Source organism: Taurulus bubalis (assembly GCF_910589615.1).
Source record: "Taurulus bubalis genome assembly, chromosome: 8".
NCBI classification, from domain to species: Eukaryota; Metazoa; Chordata; class Actinopteri; order Perciformes; family Cottidae; genus Taurulus; species Taurulus bubalis.
The window spans coordinates 12,359,944-12,383,391 of NC_136596.1; the positions used below are offsets into that span (position 1 = coordinate 12,359,944).

Consider the following 23,448-nt stretch of genomic DNA (forward strand, 5'->3'; position numbering starts at 1 on the left):
TTTCCTTTTGCTAGTTACCTGTAGATGTGACACTGCTGGCTCCAGGGCATCCTTTGTCTCATCACAAAAGCCACTAGCAGTTGATACAAACATCAGTGGACACTCTTGGAATACACACCATCTCACCTGTCACACTGTAACAATCACATCGACAACTTGGTGCAAACACGGTGTGTAAAAATGTACACAGACTCAGCCATCGGTTTGGATTCCTGTCCCAATACGACCACTGATGTGTGTGTGTGTGTGTGTGTGCGTGTGTGTGTGTGTGTGTGTGTGTGTGTGAGTCTACAGTGTGTGTGTGTGTGTGTGTGTGTGTGTGTGTGTGTGTGTGTGTGTGTGTGTGTGTGTGTGTGTGTGTGTGTCTGTTGGGGGATAGGTGGAGGCCATCTTTCATCTCTTGCTGTGATCAGATATTCTAGATGATATGATATGATATGATGATACAGGCCCAATTAAGGGATGGGGTTGTGTGAAAAATGTGATGACAGGGCAAGCGGAAGACTAGACTGTGATCTGACATCTGAGAGGGAGAGAAAGACAAGGGAGAAATAGAGAGAGAGAGAGAAAGCTAGTGAGACAATGGGTGAGGGTGGGGGGAAATGAGGAGGGGCAGACGGGACTGAAAGACAGTTGGAGGAAAGAAGGGAAGAGTGATGCAGGTAAAGGAAATGAAGATGGGGTAAGCGTGAGAAAAATAGTGAGAATGCATGTTAAGTAGGCAGGGACATAGAATTAATGTGATTAAAAGGGAGAAGGTAAAATGGAGAGGCACACAAGGATGGAGAGTAATGAAAGATAGAAAAGGGAGACAAATAAGGCTTCTTTCCCAAAGGAAACAATTTATCAAAGACGTTATGGATCCTACTTTTGATCCGTATTGTTGTAGTTTGAACATAACTTTAGGGAAACTTTTGACAGGAATACAAAAGTCAGGATTGTTTTTTCTTTCAAAAACATAAACCTGACATGCAGCATGGCGAGGTAAAGTTAACAAAAGTAGATGGAAAGAAGAATAGAATCATTCTAGTTTTTAATTACATTTTATTTGGCAGACATACAGTAGTACACCAAAATCAGCACACGATGTGAAATGGAGCTGATTTTGAACAGGGAGGCTTCTTGGTACTGTCTGAACCTGTTTCCCCACGTTTCGTTAGTCTGTCAGAATAAACTACAACCGTGTCAGGTGTATGATTTTGATCGGGACGCATGGTGCTTTGATCACCCTTCCAGTTTTTATCAGCGTGCATGCTCTTTTCATAGCCAAATAGGACCCAATTATGTCAAGCACATTGTTCTTTACCGGGAGTGACAAAGCACTACACAGAAAAGAGAAAATAACTCACACTAAAACATCACTTAAAAGAAGAAAAAAAGCCTTTATTAAGTTGTCAAAAAATATACTTGTTAGACTCAATCAATTACATGAAATGAATAAAAGTTTCAATGTGAAAAATATTTTCATCCTTTTTAAGTATAATGCAAATATACGTATATAAATAAATCCTTATATTAGTGCAAGGTCACAGTATTTATCTGTTTGACCGGTAGTACAGTATTATATAACCAGTTGACAGAGATACAGAATTGGAGAGTAAAGTGCAGGTTCAAGTGTTGTTGAGTAATGTGAAGCTCAGAGAGCTGAAGGGAGTCATGAATGGACATCTTGATGCTCCTATCTTGATGAAATTTCGGCTCCTCTTTAGTTGATCAGTATGACTCATTTACCTAAAAAGAGAGAATAGGAAAATAATTAAAACACCTTCAAGCCATTCTATGAATCTTTGTAGATAATTTACTTTCTATTACATCAAAGCATATCATCAGTAACACAACACTTTCTACAGTAACATTTTTGGAGAAACCAAATAATTATTCCCAGCCAGAAGTGATCTTACAGCAAACTGTTAGTTGCAGTTTTTCCGCAACAAACGCATAACCTGTGTGTGTACAATATGCCTTTACTGAGGGACTGCACTTGTTGTAGTGTTTCATCACATCCCAAAGCAAGATCCTTGAATAAAAGGAGTTCAGTGAGCTGTGAGTTCCCAGTGTACTTGACAGTGACAAAGGCCTCAACAATAGCCGCTGACATTAGTCTCCCTCATATCACGCTGCACTTTCCTCCCATTGTTTCCACTGCACTTCTCACATGTATTGTCTTACGTGATATCCTTAGAACTTGATAAGACGCCAGGCGAAAGTTTTTGTAGCTACGGACACAAGCCTGGGAGTGTCTCAGGGTTACAGCTGCTTATTATTCTCTCAAAGAGACTGGGAGAATATAGGGTCTGGGGAACGCCTTATCGGATCCCCTTTACACCCGGCCTAACCTGGGTTACCTGCACCTCCAGCCCTTTCTCCATTACTCTTGCCATACCTGACACTCCTTCCTCCAGAAAGACATTATGGTATTACATTTCTCTGAAACTATAAAGCTCGTTGACAAGCATGAAAGGTATTCTGGGCTCCAACATGAATGTATAGGCTGCACAGAACATCTGGGGTCATTTGAGACAGCAAGGATGTCCGACTGGCTCTGTTAAATCTTTAGTGTATGGTGTCATTGTCTGCATAAGACAACCCAAAAAAAACAACACGTCATTTGAGGATCCCCTGACAGATGTGTTCCTATAGGTTTACTCTAAATTTGCTGATTTATCTTGTCAGACACTTGAAATCTTTGGAAAGTTGCAACAAGTCAGTAACTCCGAAGGATTTCAAAAAATACTAAAGTACTAGTTTGGCCACGTTGTCTCCTTCAACAAATTTCTCTGAAGTTTGGGTGACAGTGTAGAACAGTTCAGGGTCGGCAGGGGGTCCCTGGGACATCAACACCCAAACTAAACCCAAGTGCAAAAGATGAAGGGAGGTGGATTCAGACAAGCCACGCAAACCACCCTGCCTGCACATAGCACCTCAAGGGCACACACTGCCTTCCTGGCCTGCCTGTCTATCTGTGGCAGCTGATTTTCGTCAAAGCTACATGTGCCTCTCTCTGCATCCTCCTCATCTTCTCTGCTGACACTGCAGTTGTGCAATGTGTGGAGCTGTGTGTCAATTGTGTGTGTGTGTGTGTGTGTGTGTGTGTGTGTGTGTGTGTGTGTGTGTGTGTGTGTGTGTGTGTGTGTGTGTGTGTGTGTCCAGGGCTTTGCTGATGGTGCTCAGTGCCTCTAATATTTCGGTTATATCAAACAAAGCATTTGCATTCACGAGCTGAACAAGTGGATTTGAGCTTGTGTATGAGGTGAATAAATAATGGCAACAATACATAAAAGTCAGTGGAAAATGTAGGTACCTTTACAAAATTATCTATATTATAGAATAATAATTTTGCTCTTAGATTCTTTACATGTTTTCTCCACTCAAACAAAATGTCTGAAATGTTACATACACATGTTACATTTCTGTCTCACATACAGCATTTAAGGAAGTTACAAATGCCTGTTAGTAGAAACTAGATACCTGACGTCTTCTCAAAACAGGATAATGGGTGTGAAAGTAAAGTCAACTCTTACAAACTGGGGCATATGAGTCAGCGTCAGTTGGGATTTAAGCTAATTGACTAAATCAACTGTAGAGTTTTGACATTTTGAGACAGCTCTAGATGGAGCTTTACAGCAGACCCACAGAGCATTGCAACATGTTTTTTTTTATATTTATTTATTTTTGATTGTCAGATTGACCCAGTTTGACTGATTTAAACTGGTCATTATTATTGGTGGTTAAAATGTTATGATCATCAATTGTTGCATTGCTCCACACAATCTGTGTTTGGTAATGTCATTGTCCTTGGCACCCTTGCAATTAAACTGGTGAAGAGTATTGCCAATGTATTAGCCAAGACTGGAACAAAAGCCAAAAAAGAATATTGCTTAAAGTGTAATCATTTTCAACAAATGTTATTCACTAAGTAATCTATCTAGGATTATAAAAAAATAATAACTATACATTTATTTTGTCATTCTAATCTTGTGCATTTTTCAATGCCAGTCGACCCAGATTTTCCCAGACCAGATCCACAAACCTGGATAGTTGTCATGCTCTCCATCACAATGCGCATTTATGTGGAAAAATACAGGATTTTTTGGGAGTGATCTCCCCTCATCTACAAAAAAGGATTTCAAGTCAAAGTGTCCCTTGGGAAATCGACAAAGGCAAAAAGTAGTGCCCTGTGTTGCCCAAGTCTGATAACAGGGTGGAGGAGTTGTATGCCTTGCTCTCCTTCTGCTAACTACTCCCAGTAGACTGCAGTCAGATGCCTCCACTCTCTGAGGAGGCAACTGATGCTGCTGCTGATCTGCATAGAATAAGACTCAACTGAAGATATCAGGGCTGGAATAGACTGCTTATACAGACTCAGTGCAGGAGAAACCTGATGAATACACATGCATGCACACACACAGTTACAACCATGTGGAAGACTACTTCATTTACATCATATCATCTAGGACATGGGTAACTTTGGACACATAGAGATGCCAACAAACAGACGACTGAGGGCAATAAATAGACACACACATGTACACAAATATACAGACATTTACACCAAACATGCACCACATGCAGCTGTGACTGACACACACACAAACACATCTCTTCACCAGCATATTCTATCCCTTTCCCACTTTATCTGTATATCTCTGTCCGTGCTTCTGAACCTTAGGGAGACATATTGTTTTTCATCTGTCAGTATGGATGGAAACAGACATGTTCAAAACACACAACAATGGCCTCGCCAGCACAGAGGAGACTCTATGTTTTGTATGCTTGAAACACTGCATTACCTCCTAAGTGTCTAGAAACCCCAGTATAGTAAATAATGGATGCTACTCTTCCTTCAGAAAAAAAACCCTCTTTCACATCAGGGACCAGTCATGGTTTACCTGTATAAATGCCCTTTCTGTGTCTTTGGAGAATGTGGGTGTGATATGGGTCAGGCGATTTCATTAGCACAGCATTTCTCTCTGTGTCTCCTTCAATCAGCCGTTTGACAGAAGCAATGTCACTCAAAATGCAGACACGTTCATATAGAATTCACTGAGAAAAAGGATGCAGAGACTACTGATCCATAGCAGGGAATTCGTAAAATATAGCCCATATAACAAGATGGCAGATATTGTGATGCTTGAAAGGAGAGAGCGCAGTCACCTCTGAGATCAGCTGAATATCCTTGACGTCTTTAGCCTGAAGACTCCACACATTATGCCATTCGTTTCTGAGTCATGATCTACGAGGTCTCCATCCAACCTAGAAAGACAGGATAGGCGTAATGTTTAGTGATTTAGACGTACAGATACACTGAAACAAGTGCACATACATGCAAGGTATCATATCATTGTACAGACCCTGCTAAAAATCCGACTTCATTAGACGATAAGAGTCCAAGAGGACTTATTGCTTTTGCTCTTTGTCCTACGTGTTTCTCTTTACTTTTTGTGCAGTTAACTTTAAAACACTAAGCGGGAATGAACAGGACTACTTTGTTCCACCGCGTAACTCTCTTTGGTCTCCCTCCCCCATTCATTCCGAGGTTACATCGAAAGAGTTTCAGCGATTGTGAATTATTTACTTGATTCACATTCGGCCCTTTAACCCCTCAGAAAAAAATGCACAGGCAGTTGGGGTTAAAAATACACTCCCACAGGATCTGAGTTTGAGTCTACATGCATGTGTATGTGAGCATGTGTGTGGGCAGGGATGTGGGTTGAAAAAAACACACACTATATAACCTGTGACACATAAAGCAGCTTACATTCTCTCTTGTACAGACACACAGACACACAGGAACTCATCAGAGAATCATTATGTGGTTACTTTCTGAGTGAGAATCCAGGCCGTCCCTGATGGGATTATTATAACACAGCTTGATCCGTGCAAGAGCTACGAGTGTGATTTTGTAAGTCACTGTGTGTGTGACAGAGTGTGTGTCAGTGTGTGTGCATGTTTGTTAGCGAGTCAGTGAGTCCTGACCTGTGCTCCCTGACCTGAGTGAATGTGAGGACGCATCGCTCTGTGACTGTGAAAGTATAGATAATACAAGAATAAAACCAAATTCTGAGCAAGAAGGCGCTTTTCTTGACAACTGTGCCATAGCCAGTATGTATACAGTCAACATATTCATGTTGAGCCTCTCAGTCAAAGGCTGAAATAAAGGTCTGTGATACATGCCTGTCTAACAGCAAACTGATTGAGGCTGCAGCAGCTTCCCTGTCTGACTGAGTGAATATTAATGTCACCAAGATGTGGGCCTTATTAATGGACACACACACACACACACACACACACACACACACACACACACACACACACACACACACACACACACACACACACACACACATCGGCACCAACTCTACTAGGCCATGTTGCCGTGGTATGTCCCTGGAATGCAGCAGTGTTGTCATGGATACCCCCAGACACATCCGCCATCCCATAAGCGGGGGGATGCTGAGCACTTCAGAGGGGCTGGCGCCGAGGTTGCCCCCCTCGTCCCCCAAACCATTCTCTATCCCCTTCCCCCCCAAAAGAATCCTTATCCCTTATTCTCCCCGAATACTGGCTCAGCCTCAAGAACGTCTCTCTGCTTGTCAGCTGGTCTGGGAGAACACAGCTGCTAACTGGTCCCAGTGTTGGGGCCTCCATTGCTCTTAACTGGAGTGGGTTGTAATGTAACTGGAACATGGAAGGAACAATGAGATACAGACAGATCACCTTGTATGGCTTGTACCAGTTTCAATCTTCTCTGAGAAAACTTAAAATAGATGTTGAACAGGGGAAATGAATGGTGTTTTGTGTGTGCATGGATGTGTGTGTTAGCCCTTAGGGCCATGGTTAAGCCTGTAGTTTATCCTGATCCTTTTCATTAGCCATTATCAATAATTCAACATTGCACTTGCTTTAATGGTTTAATGTGGGCAAACCCTCAATTCGCACACATCCACACTGACACGTATGGACACTCTACTTAATAGCACTCACTCTCTTGGCCTGCGCCCAATGCCACTGAGCTGAATATAGATGTATAAACGTGCACCTAAAGCTTTCCAAAGTAAATACCTATCAATCAGAATTACTTTTTTTGCCCGACAAGGCAGTCATAGGAACACTATTATTTCCCTACACAAGTCTGTTTTTCTGTATATCAACTAAAGGCACATCAATCTTCTACTCTGAGTTGAGAAAATGAAATGGTTAATCATTTATGATGCGTCCCCTCCCAACTGTGCTTCTGTTGCCCTCCCTTTCATATTCCCCAGTATTGCAGCGCTCAACGTCTGCACATATGTTGGAGAAAAGGATCCTCTTTGATTGGAAGACTAATTTGAAGTGTCAATTATTCTTATGCAAATGAAGGTACAGTTTCTCACATCTGAAATGGGTTTGGGGCCACAGATGGGTAAGTGTGTGTTTGTGTGTGTATGCTTGCACAAATCTCCCTCCAAAAACATACAGCGCCATTCCATCCCCCCCTCCAACTCTTCATCTATACCTCTTAGGGAAGAAAGCTGACGTACAAAGACAGCCGGCATAATGGGACAAGGATATTTGCATGCACATTGTCCACTATGAACGCCAAACAGATCATAAATTGAGAATACAATGGGTCACAACGGTAACAAAAGCGTAGGAGTGCAAGTGAGCACCCAAAACAGTATACGACAGTTCTATATTGTAATGTAAATAATGGGATGGTGTTGGGTAAACATGAACGCCACAAGGGCTTGGATGTATTACAGGGAGTGCTTTATTTACTACTTTTGTCATTTAAACTCTTTTTAGTAACATTCTCTTTTGCTGTTGCCATACCAGAGGTGCAAGACATAACTACTATCCCACTAGCTGTGCAGAGAGAGAGGTACACGAAGATCCTTAAATAAAAAGTGAGAGAGAAGGAGGGAGAAATAGAGAGCGACAGAGTGTGTCTAAAAGCATATGTCCGTGTGTAAGTACAGTATGTGAATGAGGGCACGCTCCTCTTTATGGTAATTAAAGCTTCGGACTCAAATCTAAATCTGGATGAGAGATTTAGGCTGACAAAGAGGGACAAAGTGCAAAAGAAAAAGGAGAAAGACAGAAAAAAGAAGCAGCCAGACAGAGGACTCTACAAATAGAGTCTGTTGTCTGAACCTCTCAGCTGATGTGGTGGTAAAAAAAAAGAGGAGAAAAAAAGGCTTTTCAGGACGAAAACCGGATCAAACAACCTGCTGTGGAGTCCGGTTACACCATAACAATGGCTTACATTCAGTCTCAGCCTCAACACACAGGCTTTTACCTCAAAGGGTGTAGAGGGAGAGAGTAAGTCTGGTTTGGAGGGTCGGTGCATACGGATATGGAGTGGGGTATAGCGTTATCTTAGACGATAATGATGTTTAACAGATTAGATGGATAACAGCCTAACATGTTTGTTTTCAACTGTCGGCTTCTGCAGCTCCACTGAGATCTATGGTCAACCCCGCAGGCACTCGCAATCTCAACTTTTAAGTATTGCCGGAGAAAGTGAAGTACTTTAATAGATAGCGTTCAAAACTCTGAGATGAAGACAACTGGTAAAGAGAGAGCCCTTGACAAGAGATCCTTGCCGTTCAAGTAAAATACAGAGACGTCTTTGTTAGACATCAGTTATTGTCCGACTGATCGCATTGAACATTTTATTGAGTTTTAATTGACTGGTGAATGAATGGGTGTTTTTTTGTACACTTCCCTTCATTAGTTCATATTTTAAACTCAAGCAAACTGACGGATTCCTAAAGATATCATATAGCCAACTACAACAGTCGTCCCTATAAGCTTCTCTGTCCACAGCAGACAATCTTATTAATTACAGACACACAATAGACAGCTACTTTCTGCTCACCTCTTAAGACCCTGCCTCTCAAGCAATGAAGAGGAGCTCTGGCAATTTGTATTTATTTTATATTGGTTCAGTAGTTCTGGAGAAATTAGTATGCAGTCAGGGATGGAAGAGCTTGTCAAGATCAGGGGGAAATCTCTACCCACCCAGCGGGTGCACCTACATTCATGAACAAGGTTGACAAGAAAGCTGACTAGTGTAAAGACAAGGAGCAAATAAAATGGAAGACACCATGAATATTCTTTTTTTATAGGAGTGCACATAGAACACCTTCGTAGACAGGCCCTTTCTCTGTCTGTCTGTTTCGTTTGTCAGTTCATCTGTCAAGACACTCACTCTCTCTTTCTCTTTACACCCTCTAGCCCCTCTTCTCTTTTCCCAAACTATGTGTCATGCACGTCAAAATGCTAAGGCCAGTCCTTTTTGAGGGTGTTCTGCTGGACCATAGAGTGAATAAACATCCATGTCAGGAGAAAGCGATCTGGGGCCCTTCTCTCACTGAGCCTGAGCTCTCCTGGGAAACACACCGCTCATACAATGGATAGAGGAGGCCTTTTGTTGAGTCTCTGGGAGCTGTAGGGCTAGCTCTGGATCAAACAGGGCTGTGTGTACATTTCTGCATTTTTCACACACACACACACACACACACACACACACACACACACACACACACACACACACACACACACACACACACACACACACACACACACACACACAGATTCACAGACTTTCCTCTTCTCCCGAGACTCAGTGTGACTAAGTTAACTTCTTCACCCTTTTGCATTAGAAGATGAATTTGAAATAGCCAGCAGGAAGGGGGAAGAGACAAAGAGAAGAACGTTGACTTAAATCAGCATTGGACTGATTTAGACTGGTTTAGTGTCAGTCCAAAAGGGCTTTCTGTTGCACTATATACAAATCACAGTTCAAAGCCTGTGACTGGGGTCCCTCCTGCGGTCCAAGGCAGGGAAATCCTGCGGTGAGGTATCCAATTCTTGTGGGAAGCCGATGTGTGTGTGGCATAGTTTTGTATTACATATGTTAGAAAAATTGTTAAGATATATGATCTAATATTCACATAATATATTGTGGGTGGGGCTGCAAAGAACAGCAACACAAGAGGAGAAAATGCAATTGTGTAAAAGTCTCAAAAAAATAAAAAATAAAAATAAATAAATTGTAAAACACTTTTGGGCCGTAGTAAAGTGAGTGCACACTAATTGCAGTAAAATTCTGTATGTAGCACTATCAGCAACTTATGTTGTGTTTATCATGGTTGAAAGGTGTGAACAAATGTGGTGGCAATACACACACTTGAATACAAAACGTCCACAGTTCATCCCCAGAAGGTATTTTAATACATTTCCATTCGAGCTTCTGCCTTGCTCCTGGTCGTCTGCCCCTCGTGTAGCATCTGTGGGAATTCTCCTCACTGAAATGAACTCACACCGTCTGACCCTATTCATCCCCAAGACTGCACTTTCTCTGGTACTCCCCCTTTTCCAGTCCCCAGGTTTCCCACAGACCCCCTCTTTCCTCTCTATCTCTCTCTTTGCATCCTCCCCTTCTGTCTCCCTTTCCTCCCCCCCAAGTCTCTGCCTTGCTTTCAACTCCAATTTTGGGCACAATGAAGTTGTTCTGGCTGACAGTTTGGCCAGTAGAATAAGTGTTGTTTGAGCCTGCTGTGTGGCCCTGTAGTGGGCCCATTCTCCCCCTCGCCGGCTCAGTTACTGAGAGCCTTGTTGGTGGGACACGGAAGCCCTCCGTCCCCACGCTCCCACCCTGACCTAAACAATTAGCTTCAAACCGCACTCAGGCTCACCTGCGCCTCCTCTTTACATACTTTACATTCACTATTTAATCCTCCACTTCTCAGCAAATTAATAGCACTTTTGCAACATGATATTTTAAAGTGCATAAAGGTCTTCAAACTTCTTTTGTTCACACTCTGGTTTATGTTATGGAGTTCTTGATGATACCATGTGGTTCTCTTCCATATTGCATTGGTCATTGTGCAGTCTCTGCTACACCACAGCCAGGTTGGCCTGATTTACTCAGTTACTCCATGTCTTGTAGGACGTGTCAGAAAGGATTCTGTATTGGGGTCAGCTGGAAAGACAATGCCTGCAGCCCTCTCTCCTCTGTCGCTTTCAGTGAGCATCAACCAGACCCCCCTTCCCCTATTTGCCCCCTCCACTCCCTGTGTTTCTATGCCAGTTCCCTGTTTCTCTGTTCCAATGAGTTATCAAACAAGCGTAAAAATTCACACTATAAATATTCTTCTTGTGTGTATCCCCTCTGACACATACACAGCCAGAAGTACACACACTCACACACAGAAGCCAGGACATGAGAAAGTGGCTGAGAGAGGCCCCGAAGGGGGGGGACCATATGTCCAGGCGTTGTATATCAGTCGGCTCGCCCTCAGCGCTCTGCCAGACCACCATAACTTAGTTTGTCTTCAGCATAAAGTTGGGTCCAAGCTTGGCTGGGTTCATTAGGAACCTATTCTCTGGAGCCAATGAAGCTCAACAGACCTCCAACAAAGGAGCTAATCACACCCACTGCTGCTCTCTCTCTCTCTCTCTCTCTCTCTCTCTCTCTCTCTCTCTCTCTCTCTCTCTCTCTCTCTCTCCCTCACCTTCGCTCCGTCTTTAAAAACTCTATCGCCACCATTGACACAAATTCTCACCCCTTTACTAAAGAGAAACCAAATATGAATAATCTGGAGGTCAAATAATGGTAACTGTCAACCAAAATTCAGACAATACAACACAATATGTAGACTTCAAAGCATGAAGAATAAACAATCACACCAGAATAGCAAAATTATGACAGAAAATAGCAATTGTTCAATCGTCATACCTGTCATTCTCCTGTGTCTAGACAATCTATGGCACAGAAACAAAACTGGATAATTGTGTCTCTATTGAAGAGTCACACCTGTGACTGTGAGTGCATGTGAGTGGACTTACAAAGTGTTATGTTCTCACCTGACAGACACTTTGCTGTCTCGGATGCGAGTGTTAGTGAGATGTGATGTGTAGAATGTACGCCTACCAACAACAATGTGTTTGCGCATGTGTGTGTGCAAAAGGAGGTGATGCACTGACAAAGGACAGCCCCAGGCTGCTGAATTCTTGAAATGACCTTGAACCTCAGCATTCTCCATTCCCATGGCTGCAGGGACGGTGAGCATGTCTGTATGTTTGTGCATCTGTGTGAGTGTGTGTGTGTGTTTGTGTGTGTGTGTAAGTGTGTGTGTAAGTGTGTGTGTGTGTGTGTGTGTGTGTGTGTTTGAGAAGAACAATAATGAGGCTTTGCACTTTGTGAGTGCACAAAATAGCTCTTACAAAGATTCTGCATCAGTGTCAGGATAAAAATATTTCCCAGGAATCTATAGTATATAATGTAGGTGAGATTGTTTGGTCAATGCAAAGTTAGTGTTTCTTTCCACAAAAGTGGACATTTTAGACATCTTCTGACAACAGAGACATTATAGGACATGTTTTCAAGTTATTGCCCTCATTAGGATAGTAGTGTGTTACTATCTTATCACATGAGAGTGAGCTATCCAACACCACCTCCCTGCCCGCAGTGACTGCATTTGCTCCCCCTGCATCCAGCAGAGAGAGAGGCTTGCCCCATACTGTGCACACAGGCTACAGGAAAGCATGCATGTAGCTGATCTGGACATGACTTAAACACACAAACACTGTACACACAGGATTTTCCCAAAGTACACAATTACAAACACAAACAGACACAAATGTTGTGCACACGGGGATGAAGGGGACTTGGTGGGTTAAGAATGGCAGTAGGGGGTAAGGATGGCGAAGGGAGACCCAGCGAGGGGCGGTAAAGGCCATGTCACCCAGCCCTGCTTGGACACAAATGTCAGCAGCATGACTACCTGTACATGGAGACCCAGCGGTGAGGGAGCACAGGAGATAATCAAGAAGAAACAGGTAAAGAGGAAAAAAAAGACATTATTGACCAGGACAAACACAATGTAGAGAGAAAAGCGTGACAATGTAAAGAACACATTGTGAGCCCAGGTTTTAAGAACATTGTTAAACCCAAAATGATTCATTTAGTAAACTGAACTGAAATATGTAACACAGTGCAGAACACATGATGTACCTTTTTATCTTTCATGTTTTGTGTGGTTTCTAAATGATTCAGAAAGGGGGAAGTAGCTGCCAAAACATGACAAAGGCAAACTCTTTGCAACCGGTATGAAACAATGCAACCGGTATGAAACAATGTTATTGTTAATTTATTTGTACACTAGCGGGAAATTAATTGATCTGACTTTACTAATTAAACAGCAACACCTATGGTATTTTTCACAAACCTCCCCTATACAGTCAGATCCCTCCTTCATGCCCTACCATCCTTGCTCACCATTCATTCGATGTTGAACATTTCAACTTTTAAAGTGGAGCGAGAACACAATGCCCTCTGCAGCCTAAAAACACTGAATACATTATAAGCATTTTTGCACTTGCACTTGAATATTCCAACAGGTACAAACAAACACGCACGTATACAGTATACACTGAGGACAATGCAATGTTATTTTCTCTCTTTTAAAGGTCAAAACAGAACTCTGCACCATTCTGTATCACTTTGAAGACCAACAAAACACTGCAATGCATGCATTCAATGTTAAAATAGATACAATCCACTTTACAGCTCCTCGGTCAAGAATAGAAAGTATGTGAAGATGCATTTATATATCCATGCATGAGTGAAGAAGCTCTTATATGAAGTGCAAGTGGACTGTAAGCAGGAGCCTTGTATTTCATGTACAATGTAATCAACGTGTGTCTTTTTTTTATAGGTATAAACAGCACGAATGTAGTGGGATTTAACTTGAAAACTGAAAGAACAAACACACATGTAAACACAAAGACACACAATTGTGTACACAGACAAACAGACAAAATGGTAGTGATTCAAACGTAGAACCCAAAGGACAATAAAGGGGTGAAATCAGACATCATAATACAGATGTGCTCAATGTGGTGTTGATTTAGCTCTAGATTGTGACATAACATTTTTTTTACCTCCACATATGGCATCCACAAGCTACCCACTGAACCACATTGCTGTCAAGGTTAACATAAACACATGTAGAAAACCCCCTCATCACTTTTCTGTTTACCTAAAACCACACAACCAAATATCACTTGAACTCTAGACACAAACATCGTCGGGTCTTTGTTCATTTTGCTCCCACTTAGCATTTGATCATGAGACTGGCTGAGTTGTCTGACGTTTATGCTTTGAGAAGGAAGCTGCTCATAGAAATACACATGTATGTGTTAAATGTGATGGTTGTTCAAGTTTAATTGAAACATAGGGTTAAGGTAAGGACACTGAGGTCAAAGAGTCATGTGCCTGTCTAAGTAGTACTGAAATAAATGTCAATAGCTGTTTTAGCATTATTTAAGACAAATATCAATAATTTTTCATGTTGGAAAAAAGCATAATTAGCTGTATTTCAAGACTACGATGTTGTCAGATCAAACACACTATCTCTAGATGGCCAAAGAGTTTAATGCACTCGCTTTGGAAAAAGAAAGTCCTACATCCTGACTCTTAATAATATGTTTCTCTTTTCCTTCATTTACGTTTGTTTCTTTCTTTTCCAACCTCTACTTGGAATCACAGCAAAGTTACTCAGTGAAAGCAGTGGGTTCTACTCATCACCAACACTTTTACAGATCCTCATGCCAGACAGTGGTGATTTGTGCCTGTGTTAAGGCAGAACTACTCCTTGCCTCTTTCACAATATAGATTGCTGCCATTATCCGGAGCTATTCCTCTACCTGACAAAAAAAGAAGAAGAAAACATGGGGGAAAGGATGGAGGGATTTCAGCCAAAACGCTATATGAATTGCTGATGAGATTGATAGACAATTTGGTATGCAATTGTCAATGTCAGTCACAGAGACATTGTCATGTCTGACTCCCATCTTGTGGAGCCAGGTTTTAGTGGCTAGAGTGTGTTGTCAGAGGACAGTTTTCCATTGAGGAATTTGGGTAATATATATATATATATATATATATATATATATATATATATATATATATATATATATATATATATATATATATATATATATATATATATATATATATGCTATTAAGTATGTACACATTCAAACTCACACACACATTCTACATCGAGACCGGACCTTTGACTGTAGCGAAACCCCTTTCACATTGAGGAAGGAAACCAAATCTTTTGTGGCCCTGGGCATTGAGGGTGGGAAAAAATGGCGAGGTGAGGGAGTTCCATGGGCCACTTGTTTGGCCTGTGAATGAGCCAGTACCCAAGCAGGAAAGATGGTGTGCCAGTGATGTGCTCTCTGCTAATTGATTGCCTCAACTAACAAGAGCATAATGTATTCTATTGTGATCATCCTTTGCCCGTGTTCATTAAGCCAGGAAGCAGCGTGATCTTTTCTTTTTGTCTCGCTCCTGCGCCTTTTCTCTTCTCTGCTCCTCTCATCCCCCCCTCCCAGTCCTCTTTTTCTGCCTTGCTCCTCTTCTCTCTGCCCCTCTCTCTCTCTTTCTCTCTCTCTCTCTCTCTCTCTCTCTCTCTCTCTCTCTCTCTCTCTCCCGCACCAGATGGGAGAGGTGATGCAAAGGTGGTATGACAGGGATGCATCCCTCGCCATCCCAAATGCAAAAACGAAGAGGAACAAAGGACAGATGGAAGGAATAGAGTAGGTGGCTGGTAGGATAATGCAGGAAGGAAGTATGGATAATAGGATGAGGGGGGAAAACAAGTACGAGGTCTGATGTCTAAGAAGATAGAAGGGTATGGAAACAAGAGGAAAATGGTGTGAATGCAAGTGTGAAAGCAGCTCTTGCCATCTCCCTCCATCCCTCTCTTTTTCTCCACTTCTCCCTCCCTATCCTCTGTTCCTGTCAGGTTCCCAATCGCTCCTGCTCTCACCCACACTTCTTCCTTTTTACCCACCTTCTCCCCACTTGCCCCTTTTACACCCACCTCCCTTTCCCACTTCCGCACCTCACCCTGTCTCTGGTTCGCCTCTTAATAAGAGCTGGCAGGACAATAGTATCATTGTTGCCTGTGTTTGGGAACCCCGGACTGAAACAATCGCTGTTTACCCAAGCAGTGGCAGAGCCTGGACCCTCTCGTTCGTTACAGCTGGGCCAAGTCTGATTAAGTCTGTTACGCAAGTGCTACAATAAGCCACTTAGCCAGCCACTACGACTCATCCACTCTCCTCTGCCTTCTCGCTCTATCTATATCTCTTTCTCCAACACGTCTTCCCATCTTTCTTCTACAGTCACAACTTTATTTGGATTTTCTCACTCTGTATATCCCTGCTTCCACTTTCTAGCATTGTCGCCCCCTGATTTACATAGTGTTCAATGCCAGTGACAAGGAGAACCACATGTAGTGTAGGAGAAGTGAAATAAACGCAAAGAGAAAAAAATTTGGAGCAAAAAAACTTTGAATCTGAGCTATTTTCAAAATGACCTTCATAATCTAGGACAAAGCTAATTTCTTTATTAAAAATTCCCACTAGGTTTGAACATGCTGCAGGCAGTGGCAAAATGACTGACTGCAAGAAATAGTAGAAAACTCTCTTTCCATAATGGTCTTAGATCATAAAAAAAATAAATTGTCATGGAGGTAGTGTTATCAAGCTGATGCTCATGGCGGAGACACAGCATCAGTGGATTGAAAGCCTTTTCACTCAACCACATCCCTCAGCTCTGTGGTTTGTAACAGAAGTATGCTACCAGCACTATGCAAAACAGCATCATGAATATGCGTAATTAGGTGGGACTGGTGTAATTTTTCTGGGTTATGGGATGTGACATTTGTGGGGCAGGAACATACATCAGCATAAGCACGACTGACAAATGCATAATCCCTTTCTCTTCAATAAGGCATTTTACACTATGCAATACAAAATATATATCTTGCCATCATACACTTAACCGCTGCCTGCAAAAAATGCAAAAGGTAATTCAGATAAACACATAGGCATGCATACATACAGTCACTCATGAATAGACATGCAAAAAGAAACTGGAAAAAGCTGCGTGCATACGGGCACTAAAATAAATCAGTTTGAACACAAATATAAACTCAAGATCACAGTCTATTTTTTAAAAGGACAAGTAATACAACAACAGAGAGACAGATAGCCAGCCAGAGAACATGTATGTTTACTATACTAGAAGGAGAAAATAAAAGTTGCAATGTGTCTACAATCAGGAAACACAAGGATATCAGAGGGACACAATTACTCAATGACGATGGAGGAAACCTGGAGGAAATACAAAATAAAACATAATATGGACTAGCTTTGAAAGGCAAGACACAAAGATTGCTATTGCCAAGCAACAGCAGGTTAAAGCAGCAGGTTAAACAGCAGGTTAAACATCCATGCTACGCATGGATGTTTAACATAATGTTCCACTAGATTAATGAGCTTTAGACATTGCTTTTTACCAGGAAATGCAGCTGATGAGAGAGTCCAAGCTAATTTCTATCCACACTTTTGTACCCACATTGTTGTTGAGAAATACCTGGATTATAAGATTTTCTGCTTTTTTTACAATGACATTGTTATTACTAAGCATCTATAATAAAGTGTGTTTTTTTCTCTTTTTTTCTGCATTAGTATTGAATTTAGATGAACCTTCAAAATAACTGAATATGTGAATACACAAATAAGGACAGGCACATAGGTACACTGACAAAAGCATCTGTTAATAATTGGATCATATTCTTAAACAACCAGACACACTCGAACACACACACACACACACACACACACGCACACACACGCAAACACATGCACACTTTCAACACACCTCTCTGGCTCTTCAGAGAGAGCCAATTTATAGATACTGTACTGAAACCCCCTCACCACCTCTCATCTCCCTCTTTGCCTTGCCATGCCCCTTTCCCTTTCCCCATTCACCCATACAGAGACAGACACACACACACACACACACACACACGAACACACACACACACACACACACACACACACACACACACACACACATACACACACACTGCCACAATCTACCGCCCTGCCACACATACCGGAGGGGAGGACACATCCCTCGTAGCACCCAGGAAATTAACTTGACATTTGATGCAGACAGAAAAAATATATTTCGGTGGGGGGGAGGGAAAAAAACAAAGTGTACTAAAGCAGAGATAGCATAAACCCATCCCTTGTTCACCCTTCCCCACCCTATCCCCCCTTAAGCCCAGGGATGCATTCGAAGGGGATTTCAGCGATCTGCAATGCAGACGCCACTGGGTGCCCACGGAAAAATGAGCTTCATCTTTTGCCTGTCCTTCTCTGTGTATGCTGTCTGTCCCTCTTTGTTTCCATCTTTTATGATGCCGGCTCTCCATTTTCATATCCACGTCCCCTGCCTTTGAGTTTGTGTCTTTCTATTTAGGATGAAGTTGAAAGAAAATGTATAACAGTATTGGAGGATTACTTGACGGTGCCTGCATTTATAAATTAAAGCACAGCACTCCTTGTGAATACAAATATTAATTAAGTTAATATGAGTATTTCTTTTTTTTTAATCGCTGATGTCATGCCATTTCTTTCAATTTAGCATTCATCTTCTAAAATCCTGCCCTTGATTTACACAAAGATCCCTTTGTTGTTATATTTAAACGTCTTTGGAAATCCAGTGTAATCCCTCCGAAATTAACATCATTTGAGAAAATAAACACTTGCCCATTGGTTTTGGACCAAGCAATAACAACAGTCAGTCCTATTACTTACACATATACATATATTACAGTGCACCTACAATTTCATGCAAGCGGACTAGAATATAAAGTGCAGCGTGATCTTGCATATATTTGATAAGATTAACGATCGCATCAAAGGCTGCATAACCTCGGCAAGAAGCCCAAACACCAAAAGCTAGAGCAGACCACAATTAATACATCATTATGCTGCTACAGTTTATACCCGTGAACACACACAGCAAGACCGCCGACCAGCTAATGTCTGTCTCAATATCCCTTGCATTAGACATGCAGGAATGTTAACATCATTATGCACGATTGTGAATGTCTGTCTGTGCCCTCCCCCTTTTACTCCCCTACCATATTGTGTCTGCCGCTTAGTCTCTCTCTCTCTGTGTGTGTGTGTGTGTGTGTGTGTGTGTGTGTGTGTGTGTGTGTGTGTGTGTGTGTGTGTGTGTGTGTGTGTGTGTGTGTGTGTGTGGTGTCTGACAGAGGGCAGCAATATTTAAATATGTTTATGCAAGTTGAAACTAACTACTGATTGTTGTATGGCTATGAAGACCTCTAAATGCAATATTGTCAAACCATGTCAATATTAATATCAACATTTTGTTGAGGGAAGTGATGTTGCAGGAAATTATTTAATGATAAAATACATGCTTTTCTAAACTATTTAATATGTGTATTTCATTGCTTACTTTGGGATTTATAAATTAGGCTTGAAAAACAATCTGTAATAAAGTGTGATAAAACACACTGGTATATGTAACATCACACACACACACATATTTGTTTTGTATTCTGAATCCTAAAACAATGATGATGTACAATTTATGAATTAAGCAAATATAAACATTTAAGTACACATTGAATGTGTTTGCACTTTATGGGCTGATGCATCAGTGATTTGGTCCTGAAGCAGTATACAGGTAACCCTAGTGTTTTAAATATTCATGGTGAGAACCAAATCAAATATCCAGGAAAATAAATACGAGGATATTTTTCTTTTCGTGGCTGAAGCAAAATGAAGACTGACCCATTTCATCATTACCTAATCCCCCAGTTACTGAACACATTCATAAAAATGTCCCATGTTTGACAGAGTTGAAGTTTTTCCTGAGAGGGTGAGGAGGCAAGGAGGAGGTTGTTCATTAGCACTGGTGTTACTAATACCTGCTCTGCGTTTCTCTGAAGTGGTACCGTCCAAATATTTCATCATCCCAATGCACACGTACTGCAATGCTGTTTGCAGCCATTGTATTTCCATTCAAGGTGTTTTATAACAGCCTCTTTGAGTGAACACTGTTCATTCTGTTGCATCATGAAAAATAAAGAACAATTTCCAGCAGAAAGGAAACAATACAAAGCTACAGAACATATTGTTTTGGCATTGGGAGCAAAACAGATCTAGTATTTATAAGCAGAGGAAACTTTACAAAGTCTTGCTTAATAGTGCAAAATACATTTTGAATAATTTTGAAACCAATATATTTGAAGATTGTCCGGCAAGGGTTGTATACAAAGTGCTTGGCATCCCTCTGCTTATACAAACTCCCCTCCTGCCACCTCGTTATTCCTTGCTGCCGGCGATTTGCATTCATCTGCATGATTTTACAATGTGCATATCCTTTGTTCTGACTGTATGATGATGCAGAATAACCCCCCTCCCTTGCAGCGCTATTACACAGCCCGCTGAACGCTACTTGGATATTAGTATATATATTTTTGTTTCAATTATAAATTGATATGGCAAGATTTCCACAAATACCAGACTCGCCCCGTGGTACACCAATGAAGATGAAGAATGAGAAAAAAGGACTATGTTTTAGTTTTGTGGAATTTTTGGACAACTAAGGAAAGGACATATTGTGCTATCGCTAATAGGCATGAGCATCTGCAGTATATAACACAGAGAAGGGATTGCACCCAGGCATGAAATATGGAATTACCTGACACGTAGGGAACAAAATAAAAATTATAGATTGAGAGTAAATCATTAAAATAGGAACAAAATACCTTTTACATATTTTACAATATTTTCAAAAAGAATGGACTATTTCCTCTGTTGCCTCCCCGGCTTTAGTTATATTTGTATCATTAGTTGCTTCTGTATTTTGTCATCATAAAAGATTAAGCCTTTACATATAGCATGCTATCTTCCCTGTTCGAAATTGTTCATTTTGATGTTTGTGAATAGACCTTTTGCAAAGCTTTCCTGTCGTATTAAGTCTTTTCTTCTCTGTTGTTGTTTTATCTGAGACAACATGCACACACACGCTGATGCTTTAGCTCTCCTTAATCATGCAGACAAATACAGACGACTTCATTAATCGCGCGAGGCTTCCACTGATGATACAGAAGCCGGCCTACAACTAGAAGGTTTATATCCACGAATGCGGGCGCCACATTATAAATACTTACCCCTGCTGGCACCCTAATAGTAACCAGCTGTACTCTCGTAATATTAATGTTGGATATATAATTATGAGTATAGTATAGCAAATGAGACGGTGCAATGTAAACAAACTATAATGTATAGAATACTAAACATTCAATGTTTTCATGCTTATCGTTTATTTGTACTGTCGGAGCAGTGAGGAAAGACCAATCATCCCCTTAAAATCTTTAAAATAGATTCCTTGTCCTTATTTCAGGTGGTAACAGTTTTTGATATTGTCAAAGTACATCTGTATCTGCAAAGATAAAAAGCTGTTCTGGTTTCCTGTTGCAGCTTTAAACCCATAATCCTGCTATATTCTGCACACAGGTAATGGCTGATGGGGGGAAACATCTACCACTCTAACTAAATAATGCAAAATTAGATATATGTGTCTAATGACCCTGACACACTTTAAGACAGGCTCTTAGCAGAGGGGATGAGGTCTACCTAAAGATGATAGTTTTGCAAATGTTTGCAAAGATGTTGCGTTTACTGTAGCTTTCTGGATCATCTAGTGAAACCCATTGAAGCAGAATTAAAAACGTGGCTTTTGGATGCTATTTAGCAAGGTGTTGGATATATAAAGCTATTGACCCACCTCTATTGTGCAGTGAAACAATTCTTGAGCCCTCAGGTAACCACTTCCTCTTTCACAGAGGGCTAAGGGTTTTCACAGGGCCCTTAAACACCTGACTAACACAATCAACAATGATCCTGGTTCCAATCGCTATGATCATGAAAAAGCAGCATTCCTAAATGCTAAACTGAATAAAAATATGTGTACAGTAGATACAGAAAGAAATCAATGTTGAAGTTATAAGATAATCCATTTGAAGCAGTGCTATAGTGGCAAAAGCGTTAATTTTATACAAAAAGGTAATTTGTGGAAACGTACTGCAGAGTTCGCTATAGGGCTCCATCTCTCTGTAGTATATTCTAGATGGGTACAGACTTGAGCACTGACTTTTCCTACCCAGTGACTTGCCCTGCCCTTCTAATTGGCCCTTCTGAGCAGTCCACCAAATGTGTATGAGAGTATTGGGAGTAATTAGGACAAGTAACACCACCGCACACACTGAGGCCCATGGGCGCTGACATACCACCTCTTTCGTCAGCCACTTATTTTTTTTTCTAGCGTCACCAAGAAATAAACTTGTGAACTCTGAGAACTCTCAACAGAGAACGTGTAGAATCACCAGGGTATTTTCGTTTGGTTTCATATTTTTTACACCAAGGGTGTCACTGTGTGGTATTGTCTTATCATCGAGGGCATACACATGGCAAAACAAGTGCTCCTGTATATGTTCTGCTGACAGTGTCAGTCAATCATTACAGCTAATTGTGCGCAGTGTGTATCCGACACTTTCCACCACCTCAGCCTTGGTAGAGGTCACCTAGTTGTCATACAAATTAGGTCAAAGTTGAAATTAAGACAGCATGGATAAGCTGCTATAGTAATATGATAAATATTTCCTTGCCATGAGAGCGAGCTTAGCTCATTAAAATGTTTGTTTCTCTTCAATAACATAAAACATCACATTTAATAATGGCTGGGGGTCTAATTGATAGAGCAAGATGTCCTGCACGCAACACAAATAATGCCAGGATGAGGGCAATTAGCATGTGGATTGGAATGGAAAAATCACTTCCTGGTTGATGCTACTGTTAGTTTTTTTTTGTGTGTGTGTGTTTGTGTGTGTGTGTTTTGTTGTTGCGATGATGAACAGTGAACAATAACCTCAGTTTCCCCTGTGCTTTTTGTCTTTGGTATGGATCACAGGGCAAAGAATGGGTCATGGGATTTGATATTGCCCACATTGCCTGAGCTCCCTGTTATTCTGTTTATTGTGTCCTCTGGACCACAACTAACATCTATGCCTTCATCCAACACACACATGGGCTAACTTTGCTGCAGGCAAACAGACACACGTGAACACAGACTCACACAAAAGCAAAGACAGGCACAGGGGGAGGAACCAAACCCTTGCCAACAAAGGAATTTGACTGTTTTTGACATTTTCAATATTGTAATTAAATTAGTCAGATAATTATCAAAATAATTTGTCTAGTAAATAATTCAGAGCTAAGTGACTTGTGAATTTCAAAAAGCAACAATGATTATGTTGCCATGTTTGCAACCCATTCTTAAAGTATGATTCATTGGAGAGAAAAAAAGGTACAAACAAAACACTTAATGTTGAGTTGACACATTTAGACGATATAGGCTAATACTACACAAACATATGTTGGTGTATTAACTCAAGCTCACCTCATGTGGGTCCAATGGACAGAAAAATCCCAGAGATCTCTTGTTGACCTGTACTTCCTGCTGCCTGCAGTTCTCCACCGCTCTCCTTCTCC

At 41.2% G+C, this 23,448-nt stretch overlaps 1 long non-coding RNA gene across 1 annotated transcript; it reads right to left on the bottom strand.

The window, feature by feature from the left end:
• Positions 1-1,559: 1,559 nt before the first annotated feature.
• LOC306740520 lies at positions 1,560-23,448 on the bottom strand. Its single transcript, XR_013771052.1, has 3 exons — positions 23,357-23,448; positions 5,155-5,253; positions 1,560-1,731 (listed from the first exon to the last, which is right to left on the bottom strand). It is a non-coding gene; the product is annotated as an uncharacterized lncRNA (long non-coding RNA).